General features: G+C 35.7%; 1 protein-coding gene across 32 annotated transcripts in view; it reads right to left on the bottom strand.

The window, feature by feature from the left end:
* COX7B2 (cytochrome c oxidase subunit 7B2) overlaps positions 1-20,313 on the bottom strand; it is a 130,537-nt gene that overhangs the window by 71,189 nt on the left and 39,035 nt on the right. For 7 of the 32 annotated variants that reach the window (XR_008480241.2, XM_054253387.2, XM_078367262.1 and 4 more), the window contains one exon: positions 1,609-1,649. The exons of 23 other annotated variants lie outside the window; for them this stretch is intronic. The gene's annotated coding sequence lies outside the window, so the exon portion shown is untranslated. Of the gene's footprint in view, positions 1-1,608; positions 1,650-9,016; positions 9,268-20,313 lie in introns of all 32 variants that reach the window. 2 more of the 32 variants (XM_054253389.2, XM_054253376.2) reach the window with 1 other exon arrangement.

Below are 20,313 nucleotides of genomic sequence, written 5' to 3'. Positions count from 1 at the left end.
CCCAAAGAGGAATAGAGACAAAAATGCAAGGGAAGGTTGAATCTGCTGACATTCTAGAAGCTGACAGGTAATCAGTATTGAAAGGGACAGGAGAAGCCAGGTTCAGCCACTTCCACTCCAGACTCAAGGTCCTCCATTTTGCCCATTTCTAGCAGAAGGTGGTAACAGGCAGTGATGTTGCATGGGAATTGGTAGAACCCAGAACGTGTTTCTGTTCTAGATGCTTATTCACTAATCACACCGGATCTTCCACAAAAAGATTTAAATCTGATTTTTAGCACTGATGAATTTTATGGGGAGTGGGGGTCCTTGTAACCTGCCAAGCTGTTCATTGCTAAGTAAATGACATTGCGCCTTATTAGCCTCCTGAGAAGGCCCAATTAGTGCCAGAGCTATGCTATTTCACTGTTTATAAGGCCTTGAAGGTTGGTCTTTCAAAACTCGCTAATACTAATCAGAGTCGGCTTATTTTAATTACTAAATAGCTAACATGTCTATTTTTAAACTTTTCATTGTTATAAGACATGCTTGGATTGGCTTTTAATTTATTTTTCAAAAATATCAATACAATCAAATCTAATGAGCATGTGTTATGGGAAAGGCCCTGAATTAACTAAGTATAGCTCAGTGAAAAAAGCTGGTCCCGGTGCTCTTTGCAAACCTACAATTTGTATGCAAACTTATGCTATTTTGACTGTTGTACAAAAACTGTGTTATGCCCTAATGTGATTAGTATTCATCTTTAATCTAGATTTATCTGTGGGGAGCATACTATTTTCTTATAATGCTTTGAAAGGAATTTTTTCTCTTATTCATTCACTTAATGAAGATTTATTGAGCACTTACTTAGTTACACAAAGGGGAGAGTTGGATTAAAAAAAAAGAGGGTATTTAAAGTTCTATAAGACACATCCAAAATGTGACCCTTTTTTATGTCTCATCTATGTGTATGTGTTTACATACATTATATATATGGTGTGTGTTTGTGTGTATATGTGTATATATATTTATATATGCACAATCATCCCTCGGATTCCATGGAGGATTGGTTCTAGGACCTCCCTTGGATACCAAAATCTGCAGAGGCTCAATTTCCTTAAATAAAATGGTGTCATATTTGCATAAAGCCTATTCACATGCTCCTGTATACCTTAAATCACCTATAGATTACTTATAACAGCTAATACAATGTAAATGCTATGTAAATAGTCTTACACTATTGTTGGCCAGTCGTAGTGGCTCAAGCCTGTAATCCCAGCCCTTTGGAGGCCACGGTTGGCAGATCACCTGAGTTTGGGAGTTCAAGACCAGCATGACTAAGGTAGAGAAACCCCACATCTAATAAAAATACAAAATTAGCCAGGTGTGGAGGCGCATGCCTGTAATTTCAGCTACTCAGGAGGCTGAGGCAGGAGAATCACTTGAACCCGGGAGGCAGAGGTTCAAGCAAAACTCCCATCTCAAAAAAGCCTCACACACTGAGGTCTGTGGAGGGGAACCAGGGGAGGGACAGCAGAGGGTGGGGAGTTGGGGAGGGATAACATGGGGAGAAATGCCAGATATAGGTGATGGGGAGTAAGGCAGCAAACCACATTGCCATGTATGTACCTATGCAACAATCCTGCATGTTCTTCACATGAACCTGAAACCTAAAACGCAACAAAATAAAATAAAAAAATAGTGTTACACTATTGTTCAGAGAATAATGACAATAAAAAAGTCTGTACATGTCAGTACAGATGCAATTTTTTCTCCAAATATCTTAATTCTACAATTATTTGAATACATGGCTAACTCTACACACACACATATGCATACACACACACATATGCATACACATACATATGCATATACACACACACACTTTATATGTCTGAGTCTGCTAGTAATACAACTCTGCCCCTTGTACCAACAGCTTTGCCCCAGGTTTTGCTCCATCATCAAGGCTAAAAGATTAAATCAGCTGCTCCTGTGTTTGCTTTGGTTTTGTTCAGTTTGGCAGTATTCACTTCCCTCAGTAATGCCTTTGACATTGTGAAACAGAGATACATAAGATTAGATCATGGCATGGAGGAGTTTTTAACTTATTTTATTACTAATAACTCTATATTTTTTAAATGCCTCTCCCCATTTGAATGTAGGCTTCTCCACAACAGGGATTCCTATTAACTTTCCACTGATGTAGCTTTTAACACATAGTATCTGCTCAGTAAACACTGACTGATTAGCATCTTTCCAAAATGATTTGAGGTGGCTTGCATGAAAATAGTAATAGACAGACAAATAAATATGCTGTTAGATAAGGATGTATAAATTATAGCTAAATAAGGTATTATATAATGTGTAATACAGTTTTTACTTAACAATTTATTAAATAAATTGGAGACAATGAATATTTTAAAAATATGTTCATATAACTACCATACTTGAAAATCAAGTCTAGCCTTGTGCCTTTTCACAACTATCATGAAAAGGGAAACAGATATTGTGTAATTCTATTGCCAACTAAAAGAGGTATTTTTATCAACAACAAAAATTTTCCTGAGTGGTAAATTCTAGTAAGAATTTATTGCAAGGATGATTAGAGTAAAGGAAAAATAAGAGCATGCATCTTCCTTAATGGTCTTAAGGGAAGATAGATAAACTGACTTAAAATTGAGACGCTGGATTGAATAAGACACAAGCCTCCTCCTAGGATTTACACTTTGATTCTATTGACTGTCACCTTTTGTGTTATCGATGCCTCAGTAATTAATCATTAGGACACGTCGATGAGCATTTTCGAGACTGGGGAAAAAGCAGGCTGCAAAATGCACAAAAATTTCCTGTACTTTCAAAATGCAAAAATATTAAAATAATATAAATATCTAACATGAAAAATACCTCAATTTACCTCAATATTAATATCTATTTTCCACTTCCTAAAAGTGTAAGACGTCATTTCATTTAATATAAAGTGCCACGTGAAGTTACATGAATGAACATAATGTTAGCCTATAAAGCATTGACAACAAATGTAAATTACTAACACTGTAAAGAGGTGTAATTATTTACCACAGTATTATATAAGTGACAGCAAACTGTTATTCTTTACTACTGTACTTAGGCCAAACACGTTGCCTGCCAATACTATGCCCAGCTACTTAACCCACTGCCCCTGCTAAGTGCAATCATTAGGTGGTCAGGCTTTGCACTATGTGTCCATGTCCGAAAAGGGACAGAACTGACAGGATAACAATTATAATCTAAGGGGAAGAAATCCATTAAGCTTGCTTGTGACATTCAATGAGGACTGGTTCAACTTTAAAAACAGGATCTTGGCCAATTTATTTCCTTCTCTTTGGATGTGAATTAAGAAGTGCCAAGAACCTGAAGCAGTCACAGACTGTGACAGGGGCACAAAGAAAGAGGTAATGAAAGTTACTGGGGTACAAAGGCACAAGGAGCAGTGGAGCTGCTACTAGAGATCTTTTGGCTCACCACAGGATCCAAGAAGGTAGGTGACTCCCAAGAGGACTGGCTTTGCAGTTAGATATAAATCCAGTACCTTTGTCTTCAGACAACTTGAGCAAGTATTAGTTGAGAGGAAGTAGAAAAGGTAAAGAAATTGTATATCTAAGGTAAGCAAAACCAGTTTTCAAGTATTCTTAGATATTTATGAACTTCAATTTCCCTTACTCCAGATAATAAAACTAATTTCCAATCAGACATGAAAGAAGGAAAATGAACTCAATGAATTTTAATAGCATTTTAAACTTTTTATTTTGAACTAATTCAGACATAGAGAAAAGCTCCAAAATTAGTAAGCATTCTGTTATATCCTTCACTCATTTCCCCTAATATTAGCAACTTACATAATAAAAGTACAGGAAATTAAAAGTGATACAATATTATTAACTAAACTCTAGACTTTATTTGATATTCACCAATTTTTCCACTAATGGCCCCTTTCCATCGCAAAAGATCCTATTCAGGATCTCACATTGCATTTAGCTGTTATTTCTACCTACACTCCTCCATACTATAATAGTTCCTCAGTCTTCCCTTTACATTCATGACCTAGATACTTCTGAAGAATATTATTTTGTAAAATGTCCTTCAATGTATGTCTAATGATCTCTCAAATTAGAACGTGGTTATGCATTTTTATAAGAATACTATAAAAATGGTTTTATGACTTTCTTAGTACATCAAGAGTAAAAGGTTCATGATATTTAGCAATGTGTCTTATTCCAAATGATGTTTACCTTGATCATTTGATGAACTTGGTGTTAAGCATGCTTGCCTACAGATTTCTTTTTGTAGTTGACAAGTATCTTGGGAACACACTTTGAGACTATGCAAATTCTGTTTCTCCCAACTAGTTTTTGTATCCATAGGAGACTTTCTTTGTAACATGTATTACTATGGTGTTTGCCTAATGGTAGTTCTCTATTTCCTTATTTCCTGCTACATTTATTAATTAAAATTCTACTGTGAAAAGCAATTGCCTCTTTTCCCTCATGTATCAATTTATCGAACTATTTACTGATGTCAGCAAAGACTCATGAACATTTCCTCTTATTCTAGATGTTAAAATCCAGTACTATTATTATTTATTGCTCAATTTGTTCATTCAGAGCTCCTTCAGATTGTATCCGATGCTCTTGTGAAAAAATCTTTTTTTAATTTTCTCTTTAGCACTTTCTAATAACTCAACATGTTAAAGACCAAATCAGCATTTTTTTCTTGCCCTAACCCCGAGATCAAATACTTCTTTAAGGAGTTCTAATTTCCTTTTCTGAGTAGTGGTATTTGAGGACCAAAGTCTAGGTGCTAGCTATCATCATTGTTGAAGGAGTGCCACTGCTTTTGATCCTCTTACTGGTCATAGCTAGGTTATGTAAGTATGAATACACACACACACACGCAGAGAGAGAGAGAGAGAGAGAGAGAGAGAGAGAAAGCTGATTTTCATTATTTGCTATTTTATTGGCAAATTCACCTATTCAGTAAAATTTATTTGTAACCCAAAAATCAAATCCAAATCAATTCTCAAGACATTTTCAAAGTCATTTGCAGAGTTGGGCAGAGTGGTGAAACATCTGAGTCACCCAGTGTATATGATCACAGCTGAAGTTGAACAAGGCAATGCTTTGCCATCTCATTGCAGTTCTCGTACTATAGATACATGTCCTATTGGAGATCTATGCAGTGCCACTTTTTTGCATTTCTGTGCTTTGCGTTGCTGACTTTGCTGTTTAAAATAGTCCCCAGTTGTAGTGCTGAAGTGCTGGCTAGTTCTTAGGAACAAGAAGGCTATGATCTGCCTTACAGAGAATATATTTATGTTACTTTAGTCATAAGTTATAGTACTGTTGGCTGTGAATTCAACGGTAATGAGTCAGTGATATGTATTAAATGTCTTTAAGCAGAAACATACATAAAAGAAAGTTATGCATTGATTGACTGATTGATTGATGAAAACGTGACCAGAGGCTCACGTGAACTTAACTACGTATTTCCTTAGGAGCAACACTGCAGCATTTGCTAGCTCAGTCACTTTCTAGACCATCACTATTGTAAATAACAGGGATTAACTGTATTTATTCATCTATTTATCAGCATATATGTGAAAAATAACTATATCTATACCTCTCATTCTAATCCACATAACACCACAAGATTCATTTAACCCTTCCCATTTTTCCTTATTTTTATACTTATTTCTCCAACAGTAAGAAATCTGGCTCTCATCATCTAAAATTTATTTACTCATTTCTTAATTATGCCATATACATAAACATTTTAGAAAATATATTTGTGTAGAATACATATTTTGTCAGTCAATGCTCCTGTTAAAAACATTTATAATATGATTACAGCAGTTATGTACAATTTTTTCCCATTAACCATACAGTATCCAGTCAAGACACTGTTTTGCCACAGTAATTTTAGTTATTCTCTATTCTCCTTAATGTGGTTATCTCACTCACTTATAATACAATTAGGCTTCTCTTTCATTGTTTGTATTTTATTTTGGCTTCCCTCACATCAGTACTTGGTTTAACTTTTTGTTTATTAAAAGAATATATAAAATAGTACTATAATTCTAAAAGTTAGTTATGAAAAGAGATATATCCATAGGAGTGTGATCAGTGATATCTTCTCATTCAATTGATTCTGCATTATCTACAAACTACAAATTTAGATTATTTCCATTTCAGTTCTGGAAATTAAGTTTACCACATGTAGTTGTATATTTAAGTATAGGTTTTCACATAGGTGGAATGAGGAAATTTTAAAACAAAATAATTAAATGTTTTACTTAAGTGAAGATTAACTCAGCTTCTTTAAAACTAAATTTAGCCATACAAGTCAAGGCAGAAAGATATGCTGGGGTGAATATAGAGTGATTACTTTTAAATTAGACTAGATTTGATTTTATATTGCCTCTTAATTAGTCATTTGGAACAAATATATTACAATCTGTATTAACATAGTCATCAACATGTATCAACATACAAGATCCTATGGTTTTCACATTTATTTTAGGTAACTGGCTAGCTAATATGTTGAGTTTTTTGAAAAGTATTAATTAATTTATAAAGCATGCAATAGAATAAGTATTTATCTTTATGTAATATATAAAAGGACATGTTAATATACATCCCATGAGGGCTCTAACATTATCCAGTATTCAAGAAAGCTAACAGATTTGACAGTATGAATAGGAAAATTCTTCACGATGGTATTCAAGACACTAGCCAATAGCCGTAGGTGGCTATTTCAATTCAAATTTAAATTGGTAAAAATAAAGTAACTGCATTGGACAATGCAGACACTTTTCATGACTGCTGAAAGTTCTATTTGAGCAGCACTGTTCTACACTGTACATTCATAAGGTTAGTGCCAATTTTTCTTATGCCACCACAATGCCTTAACACATAGTAGACATTTACGACACATTCAGCAAATAAGTAAACAAATGGACAATAGCATCAGGAACAAAATATGCAAACATGTATCAAAAGATTTTCATTACACAATATTTATAAGACATTGAGAAAAACCTATATATTCAATAAGATGCAGTCATTAAAATAATGCATTCTTATAATGGAATATTATAAAACCATTAAAAAGGCTGCTTAGAAAAAACTAATGACTTGAAAGGAGTTATATTCTGTAGATAAGTGAAATATGCCATTGTAACATTTTAATGGGAAATAATTCTGAAAAAATAAACATCAAAAGCTAATGCTAAAAGAAATTAACAAAAGATTATTAGGCCAGGTATAGTGGCTCATGCCTGTAATCCCAGCACTTTGAAATGCTAAGGCAGGCGAATCACCTGAGGTGAGGAGTTTGAGACCAGCCTGGCAGACACCGTGAAAACCCATCTCTACTGAAAATACAAAATCAGCCAGGCATGGTGGTGGATGCCTGTAATCCCAGCTACTAGGGAGGCTGAGGCAGGAAATCACTTGAACCCGAGAGACAGAAGTTACAGTGAGCTGAGATCACACCATTGCACAAGAAATTAACGAAATATTGTTGGCAAAAATATTTATATGCTATTTATTTGATTAAAAAGGGAAAATTTAATGATTTCTGTGACTGTGTACTTTTCTCTCTTTATTTTATATTAAGAATAAGTATTGAAAATAAGGATTTTCCGTAAAGATTTTCAATACTTATTCCTAATTTAAAATAAAAAAGTATACAGGGAGAATGACAAAATATATACTAATTGTCATAAAATAAAATATGATGAAGGCATTAAAAACATGGTTTTGAATAATATTAATCTATGGTACATGTATATTGTGCTACTCTGATTTATAGATTGACAAAAAAATGTTAAAAAGTATTTAAATCACAAGATCCCAAATTTGTTGAACTCATATAATAAAGATATATAATATTTGTTCATTACATGATATTAAAAATATTTAAAAATACTAAATCAAGTGACATGTGGGTTTCACATCACTTTGCATTTAGACAAGTGTTTAAGCATTTAATGAAATGAGAAAAATAGAAAATTAACTGTTTACAATGGGTTTCTCTGGGTATTGAGGTGACAAGAAATTCTCAAGGTTTTAAAACACTTTCATAATTTTAAATCATTGAGATAAATCTGGTTTTCTTTTATCATAAAAAAAATTAAAGTTTATTTAAAAAAATCCTGGCTGAGTGTGGTGGCTCACTCCTGTAATCCCAGCACTTTGGGAGGCCGAGGCAGGTGTATCACTTGAGGTCAGGAGTTTGAGACCAGCTTTGCCAACACGGAGTTAAACAGTCTCTACTAAATATACAAAAATTAGCTAGGTGTTCTGGTGCACCCTTGTAATTCCAGCTACTTGGGAGGCTGAAACAAGAGGATCACTTGAATCTGGGGAGCAGAGGCTGCAGTGAGACAAGATCACTGCACTCCAGCCTGGCGACAGAGCAAGACTCAGTCCCAAAAAATAAAATTAAATAAATCCCTAAAATCTAAATGGTCTGCTTTCTCCAATTTCTAAAGATCAGTGAGGAATGCAGGCCAGGCAGAGGGTATGAATGACTATGGAACCAGCGTGTCTTTTCAAAGCCCTTAGCTGACGTTACCCAACTCAGTCCTGCTTTACTTCACACATTCACCTCAGCTCAGCACTAGAGGATTGGGGGATTAATTTTCACTCTTTGGATTATTTTATATGGACTAAGGTTAATTTGTTATGGCACTCATAAGTTCTTCTCAACTGCAAAGTTCAGTTTTCATTCTTTAGTTTTTCTCCCTTAGAGACTCACTCATACAGTATAGGATATAACTTCAGCCAAAAATGACATCAACAAGTTGAAGAGGGAACACTGCCCTGCCGCCTCCCCAAACAGAAATTACAGTTTTTCATCCTAGAAAGCATCTTTTTCTTAGAAAGGGCAAATTAATACTTGAAGGCCAAAACTAAGCCTAGAGGCAAAGAGGTATATTTTGGTTTGTCTTGAATAATTTAGAAAGGGCTTAAGGCAAAGCTATTAAGGTTGCTCACACCTGTCATCACAGCACTTAGTGAGGCCAAGGTAGGAAGATCATGAGGTCAGGAGATCAAGACCAGATTGGCCAACATGGTGAAACCTTGTCTCTACTAAAAATGCAAAACTTGGCCAGGCACAGTAGTGCATGCCTGTAATCCCAGCTACTCAGGCGGCTGAGGCAGAAGAATCTCTTGAACTCAGAAGACAGAGGTTGCAGTGAGCCAAGATCATGACTTCACACTCCAGCCTGGGCAACAGAATGAGACTCTATCAAAAAAAAGAAAAGAATGTTTTGTTTTTACTAATCTAATAGCAGAAGGTCTATTTGTATGTTTGTAGAGGCAAAGATTAGTAAGATATATTTGCATTAGAAAATTTCACAACTATAGTAATTTTAGAATTTCACAAATTGGTGAAATGGTGAATAGGAATAAAAATAATTGGGCAATAGAAATAGTTAAAAAGTTTGATAAACTTTTTAACTTTAAAAGTTAAACTTCAAGTAATCACAAGTTAAAAACTGAAAACTTTGTCATGATACCAGTTCTTACGTGCACATCAGAAGTATAGTACAGAGTGAAGAAAATAAAATAAGCACATAGTGACAAGCCTAGTGGTTAAGGGCACAGAACTGGAGCTTGATGGTAACAGTAAAAATCTCACCTCCACCTCTCACTAGCTTTGTAACTTGCCAAGTTACTTAGCCTTTCTACACCTCAGAGTTCCCACTGTAAATAAGGATAATAATCTGGTTCTTTTGAGAATAGAAGTATACCACATAGTTAACAAGTACTAGTTGATTTGGACTGTAAGATGGAAAACATTTTTCAGTGAAATCCATGTGGCTTGCTTTACAAATATCATAAAAAGCTAAATTTCTTTTTAAATTTAAATATCTGTTTGCATTGGAGTCATAAGTGCTGGATCCTAGTTGAGGGTCTTCTCCCTCCAGGTGAACTGTGGGCAAACCATTTTCTTTTCTAGGCTTCAGTGGTGTCATGAAGCCTTACTGGATAAGCCTTATACTCCTGTGCTGCTTTCAAATTCCTACGATCTATAGACCTGGGAGGAAAAAAAGTTTTAATACTGCTGCTTACAAAATATTTTCACAGTAGGAACTGAAATAGTGGAACATTTCAACATATTTATGTAACAGCCAAATTAAACAAAAAGCAAGTAGAATTCCCCAGTGGAAGAGCTACAGAAGTAAAGACAGATCAAAACACAGAATTTTCGGAATGTATGCAGTATTAAAGTTTCAGTGAACCAATAAATGGGAGAAAAGACTTGAAGAACTAACACTGGTGTTGGGAAGAGCAAAGGAATAAGAGGGTTTTTTTTGTGTGTTGTTATGTTTTGTTTCTCTGTGTTTCTCTTCTTTGTAGTCTAAAATGTATTCTACTGAAATATAGTTACATCCTTTTAATTCATAATCCAATTTAACTAGCATGTATTAACTTATCATTTGGTGTAACTACTAGAAGCTAATGGGGTTTTTGAATAAATTTATTAAATCTTGCCACTTTTTGACATCCCAACCCCACTCCACCCCAATATATACCAAAAGAAAAAGTAAAGAATTATTGTAACATCACATTCAGACAGAGTCTCATTCTGTCTCTCTGTTGCCCAGGCCACAGTGCAGTGGCAAGATCTCGGCTCACTAAAATCTCCACCTCCCAGATTCAAGTAATTCTCCTATCTCAGCCTCCTAAGTGGCTGGGACTTCAAGGGCACACCACCACACCTAGCTAATTTTTATATTTTTAGTAGAGATGGGAGTTTCACTATGTTTGCCAGGTTGGTTTTGAACTCCTCCCCTGAAGTGATCCTCCCACCTCAGCCTCCCAAAGTGCTGGGATTACAGGTGCCAGCCACCATGCCTGGCCACATCACTTATATTTTAAGACATATTAGTACACTAATGCAAGTAGCATGTGAGTTTCAGGTCATTTTCCATTCATGAAAATACTAGTTTTATATTTAATACATTTTAAATAAAAAAAAGGAAGGCTATAATTCTAGAGTTTTATAATGCTGCATCTCAAAGTTATACATGATCTAATTATTTGGTTTGGTTGATGTTGAGACACCCTAGAAGGAGTACTTGATAAATCTGGGGGAGCTGGAGACTTGAAAACGTCTATAGCTCTGCTTACTCCAATTCCAGATAAATGCTCTCTCTCTCTCTCTCTCTCTCTCTCTCTCTCTCTCTCTCTCTCTCTCTCTCTCTCTCTGTGTGTGTGTGTGTGTGTGTGTGTGTGTGTGTACAGAATTTAGGTCAGGTTCAAAAGGCCCTTCCAGAACATGGAAATAAAGCATTGCCCTTTTCCACAAGGGAAAGAATTAACTCCACCATTCAATCAAAAGACTTAGTCTTACTAAAAATTTGGAAAGAAGGATTCCCCAAGGATGAATTATAATCAAAATGGAAGGGCCCCTATCAGATATTGTTAAGTATCCCCACAGACATTAAACTACAATGGAACACCAGCTGAGTACACCTATCCAGAATTAAACCTGTTTCTTATGAGCCTCAGCAGGTTTCAGATACAATGTTACTTGTGAGTCCCTGAAGGCCATCCACAACATTTTTTTTTAACTAAAGGAAAGTTAGCATTATTGGAGAAGCCAACAACCAAAGGGAAGTGTTGAACTAGCATTCAAAAACTATCTCTCCAAGCTGTGCCTCTGGATCAAGAATTTTTAAGGGAAATTAAGGGAAATCATAAAAACATTTTTGTAAAATGATCATGTGCAGTCTCAGGTGGGCAGTTAATCACTGCTTTCTTGGTCAGTATTTTGCCGTCTTCTGCAGGCACCATCAGCCTATTCTTACCAGGTCAGTCGGCCTATTCCTAGAGTTGTTGGTCAAAGTTTTGTTTTTGTTTTAATTTCAATGGCTTTTGGGATACAACTGTTTTTTGTTACATGACTGAATTAATAGTGGTGAATTCTGAGATTTTAGGGCACCAATCACCTGAGTAGTATATAGTACATCTGTGTAGTTTTTTTAAATCTCTAACACTGCTTCTACCCTCCCCCTTCTGAGTATTAATATCACTCTGTATGCCTTTGGGTACCAATAGCTTAGCTCCCACTTATCAGTGAGAATGTATGTTTTTTGGTTTTCCATTCCTTTGTTACTTCACTTAGAATAATGACCTTCAGCTCCATCCAACTTGCTGCAAAAGACATTATTTAGTTCCTTTTAATGGCCAAATAGTAGTCCGCGGTTATATACATACCACATTTTCATTAGTTGGTGGGCACTTAGGTTGCTTTCACATCTTTGTAATTGTACACTGTGTTGTGATAAGCATATGTGTGCAAGTATCTTTATCATATAACATCCTCTTCTCCTTTGGTCCACTACCTTTGTAAAAGGACCAACTCTCAGTTTGGCACAGAGACGTGATGCTGTGGCAAGCACAGGAGTATCAATTTTTCCCTTCTTCTTGATTACAATACTCCTTCTCTGCTGCTTTGAACAACTGCTTCCACCTAGTAAATATATCTTTTGTCCTCGTTGGGTGTAGAGGCCACTCTAAGGTCCAGCCAGACATCATGCTGCCTCTGATAATCCTGTTTGCTCCCCCAGTTAACCTAATTCAGTGTGGGTGGGAGCAAAACTCTTTAGTAAATATTTCAAAAAAGTATAGCATCAGGGAATCATCTTGGTTACTGAATCTGTCATCAACATACCCAGGATAGAGTTCCACATTCTGGCACATCTGGAAAATCTCACAACCATCTCGCTGGACCTCCTAATTAACCACCATGATCTCTTAGTACACAGACCCCTACCTGTTAGGTGGATCTCTCCCCCTCTTAACAGATTCTACCTAATTTCCTCCACCACTGTTATCTGGACCTGAGAGACTGGGTACTGGTAACTCCAGTAATCTACTGACACTACCTTTTGCACCCATTGCTGTGTTAATGACACAAGAGTGGAAGATTCCCCATAATGCTCTGTTCCAACCCTAGTTTCCAAGTTCCCAAGGCTGCACTAAGATAAATGGTGTCCAACTTCTAAGTAAGGCAACCATGCACAATGCCTCCTCCAGGGTCAATACATGCAAGGAAAAAGCAACTGGCTGATCTGGGATGGTGGAAATATTGCCCCCTTCTGGAATATAGGAGCTGTTTGACCACTCTTATTGGAATTGGGGGAAAATACCTCTAGATCCAACTTGGTAGCCGAGAATAGATGTCACACCATATATGGCCTCAATTTGTGACCTAACTGGTTCACTTTGTCTGTGGTTATGAGTGGAAAGAAATCCTACCCTATAAATACTCCTGACTCCCTGGAGAGCCACATATTCTTTTAGGAATAGCTTTATTTTGTATATAAAAAGCTTGTATATCAAAACAAAATGTTTTGTATTTCAAAACAAACGTATGTTGGCCACCACTGCCCCTCTGAGGGTGACTGTCTATAACTCCATAAGGCCCAACAATACCAGAAATAAACAAACAATAGCATTAATTCTGGTGAGAAGCAGGGCAGTAATAGAACTAGTGGCTTCTTGGAGTGGCTTTGCCTACCTGAGGCAATCCTAAGGAATTTGACTCAACCCCAGAATAATTGGCCACCAACATAGGTCAGGCACTAAAGAGAATTCAAGAGTCCCTAGACTTCTGGCAAATGTAACCCTTGACTAGTGTTGTATTATTTACTACCTGAACAACAGTCTATGTTGTTATTAATAAAAACTGCTGTTCATATATTAATAACTTTGGACAAGTTGAGATTAACATTCAAAAAATATATGAAAAAGCTACCTGGCTATAGAGATAACCAGGGCACTGATTCCACCTATATCTGACTGACTATTAAAACTGCCTTACCAAATCTCACCTGGTTTTTGCCTTTCATATGACCTTTAATAGCTATCTTGTTACTAATAATTTTTGGCCCTTGTTTGTTACCTCTTAGTAAAGTTCATGTCTTCCAGATTACAACAATTCCATTTAAAGATAATCTGTCACAAGGCTTCCAATTCATCCTGTCTTCTGACCCAGGAAGCAGGGATATACTGCCTTTGGCCTCCTTACATCGGATATCTATAATTTCTACTCCTCCAATGTTAGGAAGTACCTACACTCATAAGATCAGCAGGAAGCAGTTACAGAAGTTGGACCTCCCCACTCTTCTATAACCCCTTTAGCATTAAGGAGGAGTATATAATCTCTGAGGGGAGAAAATAAGATAGGAGATCAGTAGGATTTGTGTTCTGATCCTGACAAGATGAAATCAAGAAACTGGTTGGAACCAGCAAATGGTGCCAAAGGCAGTCTCTAGTTGCCTTTGATGCTCATCAGCATATGACACCTCTACCAGCATCATGACAGTTTACAAGTACCATGGCAACACCCAGAAATAACTGCTCCTTTCTCTACATATTTCTGAATTGCCCAACCCTTAATTTGCATGTAATTAAGAGCAAACATAAATGCAGATAACAGACAGCCCATACCCTGCTGCTCTGAGTGTACTGCCTATGGGTTGGTATTGCTCCACAAGGAGCAGCCACTCTGCTGTACATGGCCATATCAATAAATCTGTTTATGCGGAACCAATATTGCCTCCCAGGGGTGAAGCCTACTTGATCATGGTTGATTAGCTTTTTGATATGCTACTGGATTTGGTATGCTAAGATTTTGTTGATTTTCGGATTGATGTTCATCAAGGATATTGGCCTAAAGTTTTTCTTTTTATTATTGTTGTGTCTCTGACAGGTTTTGGTATCAGAGTGACAATGGCCTCATATGAAGAGTTGAGAAGGAGTCCCTCCTCCTTAGTCTTTTGGAATAGTTTCTATAGGAATGGTAGAAGCTCTTCTTTGTACATCTGGTAGAATTCAGCTGTGAATTCATCAGGTCCTGGGCTTTTTTTTTTTTTTTTTTTTGATTGTTAGGCTATTTATTACTTATTCAACTTCAGAACTCACTATTGGTCTGTTCAGGAAATCAATTTCTTCCTGGTTCAGTCTTGGGAGGGTGTATGTATTTTATTATTTCTTTCAAAAAACCAACTCCTGATTAATTGATCTTTTGAATGTTTTTTTTGTTTCAATTTCCTTCAGTTCAGCTCCAATATTTGTTACTTCTTGTCTTCTTCTAGCTTTGGGGTTGATTTGTCCTTGCTTCTCTAGTTCTTTCAGTCGTGAAGTTATATTGTTAACCTGAGGTCTAACTTTTTGATTTGGGTATTTAGTCCCATAAATTTCCCTCTTAACACTGACTTAGCTGTGTCCCAGAGATTCTGATATGTTGCATCTTTTTCCTAATTAGTTTCAAAAAAACTTCTTTATTTCTGCCTTAATTTCAGTATTTACCCCAAAGTCACTCAGGAGCATGTTGTTTAATGTCCACATAAGTGAATGGTTTTAAGCAATCTTCTTAGTCCTGATTTCTATTTTTTATTTTAATGTGGTCCAAGTGTGTTTGGTATGATTTTGGTTATTTTGCATTTGCTGAAGATTGTTTTATGCCCAATTATGTGGTCAATTTTCAAATGAGTGCCATGTGGCAATGAGAAGAAAGTGCATTTTGTTGTTTTTTTGGTGAAGAGTTCTGTAAAGGTCTATCACATCCATTTGGTCCAATGCTGAATTCAGGCCCTGAATATCACTGTCAATTTTCTGCCTTGGTAATAGGTCAAATACTATCAGTGGAGTGTTGAAGTCTCCCACAATTATCATGTGGAAGTCTATGTCTTTTTATAGGTCTCTAAAAACTTAGGAATCTGGGTGCTCCTATGTTGGGTGCATACATATTTAGGATAGTTAGGTTTTCTTGTTGAATTGAACCCTTTACTATTATGTAATGCCTTTCTTTGTCTTTTTTTTTTTTTACCTTTGTTGGTTTGAAATTATTTTATCTGAAGTTAGGACTGCAACTCCTAATTTTTTTCTGTTTTGTTTGCTTGGTAGATTTTCCTTCATCCCTTTATTTTGAGCCCATAAGTGTCATTACATGTGAGATTGGTCTCTTGATAAAAGCATACCACGGAATCTTTCTTTTTTATCCAGCTTGCCACTCTGTGTCTTTTAAGTGGTGCATTAGTCCATTTACATTCAAGGTTAGTATTATACATGTGGGTTTGATCCTATCATTGTGTTGTTAGCTGGTTATCACATTGGATTGTTTGAGTGGTTGCTTTAGAGTGACCCTGGTTTGTGTGTTTAAGTGTCTTTTTGTATTAGCTGGTATAAATTTTCCTTTCTATATTTAGTGACCCTTTCAAGTCATAATAAGACAGGTCTGGTGAGTAACAAACTCCATCAACATTTGCTTATCTAAAAAGAATATTATTTCTCCTTTGTCTGGCAAGTTTAGTTTGGCTGAATATAAAATTCCTGTTTGAAGATTTTTTTTTTCTTTAAGCATGTTGAATATATGCCCCCAAACTCTTCTGGCTTGTTGGATTTCAGCTGAGACTTCTGCTGTTAGCCTGATAGTATTTTCTTTGTAGGTGACCTGACATTTCTTTCTTTAGCTGTCTTTAAAATTCTTTAATTTTGACATTGGAAAATCTGAAGATTATGTGTCTTGGGTATGATCTTCTTGAATAGAATCTTGAGGAAGTTCTTTATATTTCCTGAATTTGACTGTTGGTCTTTTAGCAAGGCTGGGAAATTTTCATGGATGATATACTGAAATATGCTTTCCAGGTTTTTTGCTTTCTCTTTCTTCCTTTCAGAGATGCCAAAGATTTGTAGATTTGGCCTCTTTACATAATCCCATACTTCTTGGAGGTTTTGTTCATACTTTTTTTTTCTTATTTGTTTACTTTTGTCTCATTCTTTTACTTCAGAGATTCAGTCTTTAAGTTCTGAGATTCTTTCCTCAGCTTGGTTTATTTTACTGTTACTACTTGTAAGTACATTGTAATATCAATAAATATGATTAATCACATTAAAAAAACTACAGACAAAAACCACATGATTATCTCAATAGACACAGAAAAGGCTTTTGATAAACTTCAACGCCCCATCTTGTTCAAAACTCTCAAGAAATCATATACTGAAAAAACATACCTCAAAATAAGGAGCCATCTATGGCAGGCCCACAATCAACATTATACTGAATGAGCAAAAGCTGGAACCATTCCCTATGAAAACCAGCAGAAGACGAGGATGCCCTCTCTCTCACCACTGGTATTCAACATTGTATTGTAAGTCTTAGCCAGGGCAATTAGGCAAGAGAAAGAAATAAAGTGCATCCAAATATGGAGAGAGGAAGTCATACTATGTCCATTTTCAGATGACATGATTCTATATCTAAAAATGCCCATAGTCTCAGCCCAAAAGCTCCACCAGCTGATAGACAACATCAGCAAGCTTCAGGATACAAAAACAATATACAAAAATCACTAGTATTCAAAAACACCAACAACAACCAAGTCAAGAACCAAAAAAGGAACTCAAAACCATTCACATTGCCACAAAAAGAATACCTAGACATACAGCAAATCAGGAAAGTGAAAGATCTCTACAATGAGAATTATGAAACACTGGTAACTAAATGATAGAAGACACAAACAAACCCAAAAACATCCCATGCTCATGGAGAGGAAGAATCCATATCATTAAAATGACTGTACTGCCCAAAGCAATTTACAGATTTAATGGTATTCCTATCAAACTATCAATGACATTCTTCATAGAAGTAGAAAAAAACTATTTTAAAATTCCTGTGGAACCAAAAAAGAGTGTGAATGGCCAAGGCAATCCTAAGCAAAAAGAACAAAGCTGGAGACATCATGTTACTAGACATCTACCTATACCACAAGGCTACAGTAACCAAAGAAGCATGGTAATTGTATGAAAACAGACACACAGACCAATAGAAAAGAACAGAGCCCAGCTATAAAGTTGTACACGTACAACCATATGATCTTTGAGAAACCTGACAAAAACAAGCAACAGGGAAATGCTCTCTATTCAATAAATGATGCTAGGATAACTGGCTAGCTATCTGCAGAAGACTGAAGCTAAACCCAGTTATACAACATATACAAAAATCAACTCAAGTCTTTAAAATCATTTAAAGACTTAAATGTAAAACTCAAAACTATAAAAACCGTGGATGATAACCTAGGCAATACCATCCTTGACATAGGAACTTGCAAGGATTTCATTAAAAAGACACTGAAATCTATTGCAATGAAATCAAAAATTCACAAGTGGAATCTAATTAAACTTAAAAACTTCTGCATAGCAAAAGAAGCTATCAACAGAGTAAACAACCTATATAATGAGAGGAAATATGTACAAACTATATATTTGACAAAGGTCTCATATCCAGCATCTACAAGGAGCTTAAACAAATTTACAAGCAGAAAACAACCACATTAAAAATGGGCAAAAAACATGAACAGATACTTTTCAAAAGAAGACATATATGTGACCAAGAACCATATGAAAATAAAAGCTCCATGTAACTTATTATTAGAAAAATGCAAATCAAAAGTACAATGAGATACCATTTCCCACCAGTCAAAATGGTATTTAAAAAAATATACCAGATACTGGCAAAGTTGAGGAGAAAAGGGAACACTTAAACACTTTTGGTGGGAGTGTAAATCAGTTCAACTACTGTGGAAAGCAGTATGGTGATTCCTCAGAAAGCTAAAAGCAGAATATTTTTCAACCCAGCAATTCCATTACTGGGTATATACCTAGAGGACTATGAATGATTCTACCATAAAGACACATGCATGTGACTGTTCATTACAGCACTATTCCCAATAGCAAAGACATGGAATCAATCTAAATGGCCATCACTGTCAATGAATAAAGCAAAAGTGGTACATATACACCATGGATACTATGTAGCCATAAAAAATTAATGAGGTCATGTCTTTTGTGGGAATGTGGATGGAGCTGGAGGCTATTATCCTCATCAAATTAATAAGTGGGATCTAAATAATAACTTATGAATACAATGAAGGAAATGACAGACACCAGTGCCTATTTGAGGGTGGGGGTGGGAGGAGGGAGAGAAGCAGAAAACGTAACTATGGTGTACTAGACTTAATTTCTGGGTGATGAAGTAATCTGTACAACAAACCCATTACACATGTTTACCTTTGTAATAAATCTTCACATGTACCCCTGAACCTAAAATGAAAGTTACAAATTAATTAATTAATTAATTAAAGCTGCTTTTTTCTACTGTTGGTTCTTGAATTTTTTCTGAGTAAAACCAAGAACTCTCCCAGGCTAAACTACAATATGGGGACTGGCCTGTCCTGCATCACCATTCCTTCTTAATTCTATCTCAGGAAGGCAATTCCTCATAAGTCATGTCAATAGAGCAGTTCCATTGCATGGTATTAAGAAAATGATTCAGAGGTCAGAATGTCAGAATCTGAGTTCATGTCTTTTGCCCCTTCGTAAGGGGGTAACTTGGACAAAGTAATGATTCATTTTGTGCCTAACTTCCCTCATCCATAAAATGGGGATAATTATGGTAACTTCTTCATACAGTTTTGGTGTTAATTTAACCAATATATAAAGCACTTACAATATGGTAGAAGCTTAATAAGTTTTGCTACTATTATTTTTTTAGTAGAGGTATTTTGTTGTTGTTGTTGTTATTTAAGCCACAATGCCATTCTGCTGGTTAAATTATCAGGAGACTGAAATTGATGTCCAGTGGGTAAATGAGATTAAAAGATCATGAACCCTGTGCAGAAAAATATGTTGGCTTGCATATTATAATTCACTTTGTGTCTTCCCTTAGTTTGGGAACCTGGCTTATCCATATATTTCACTCTTTTTTTTAAAAAAAAAAGAAAGCATGGGCATTCACCTCAGATTTCCTTGAAGACTAAATTACATGCAAAATTTAAAACATAAGACCAAAATCCAAAATGTATGTTTTATTTCAGTATGAGCAACATGGTTGGGAAGAAGAAAAAAGTCAGAATTTGCTTAAATTCATGTTATTTTTAAGATCCAGAAAATATGCTTCAAGCAAAGCTGAAGTGTTTTTAGTTGCAGTGAAGATACAAGAGGATCCCAAAGGAATGAAGTGGTGAGTAGAATTTCACCTCTGAAATCTGCACTGGGAATATGCTTTTTCAATTGCTACATCTAATGTGCAAAACTAAAAACAAACAACAAGCTGAAGCTTATCTGATCTTCATTTTTTATTCCATTTCTGTAACTACCAAAGAACATATGAACCATCATATCAATTCTCTGGTGTGTTTTTTTGTTCCAAGAGCAGAGTATATTCTCAGCTACTTTAATCATATTTCAAAATCAAGTTTATGTTTTGATACTTAGGTTT

This window comes from Callithrix jacchus, chromosome 3, assembly GCF_049354715.1.
Source record: "Callithrix jacchus isolate 240 chromosome 3, calJac240_pri, whole genome shotgun sequence".
In the NCBI taxonomy this organism is placed as follows: domain Eukaryota; kingdom Metazoa; phylum Chordata; class Mammalia; order Primates; family Cebidae; genus Callithrix; species Callithrix jacchus.
This window is presented reverse-complemented; position numbering and strand designations above follow the sequence as displayed.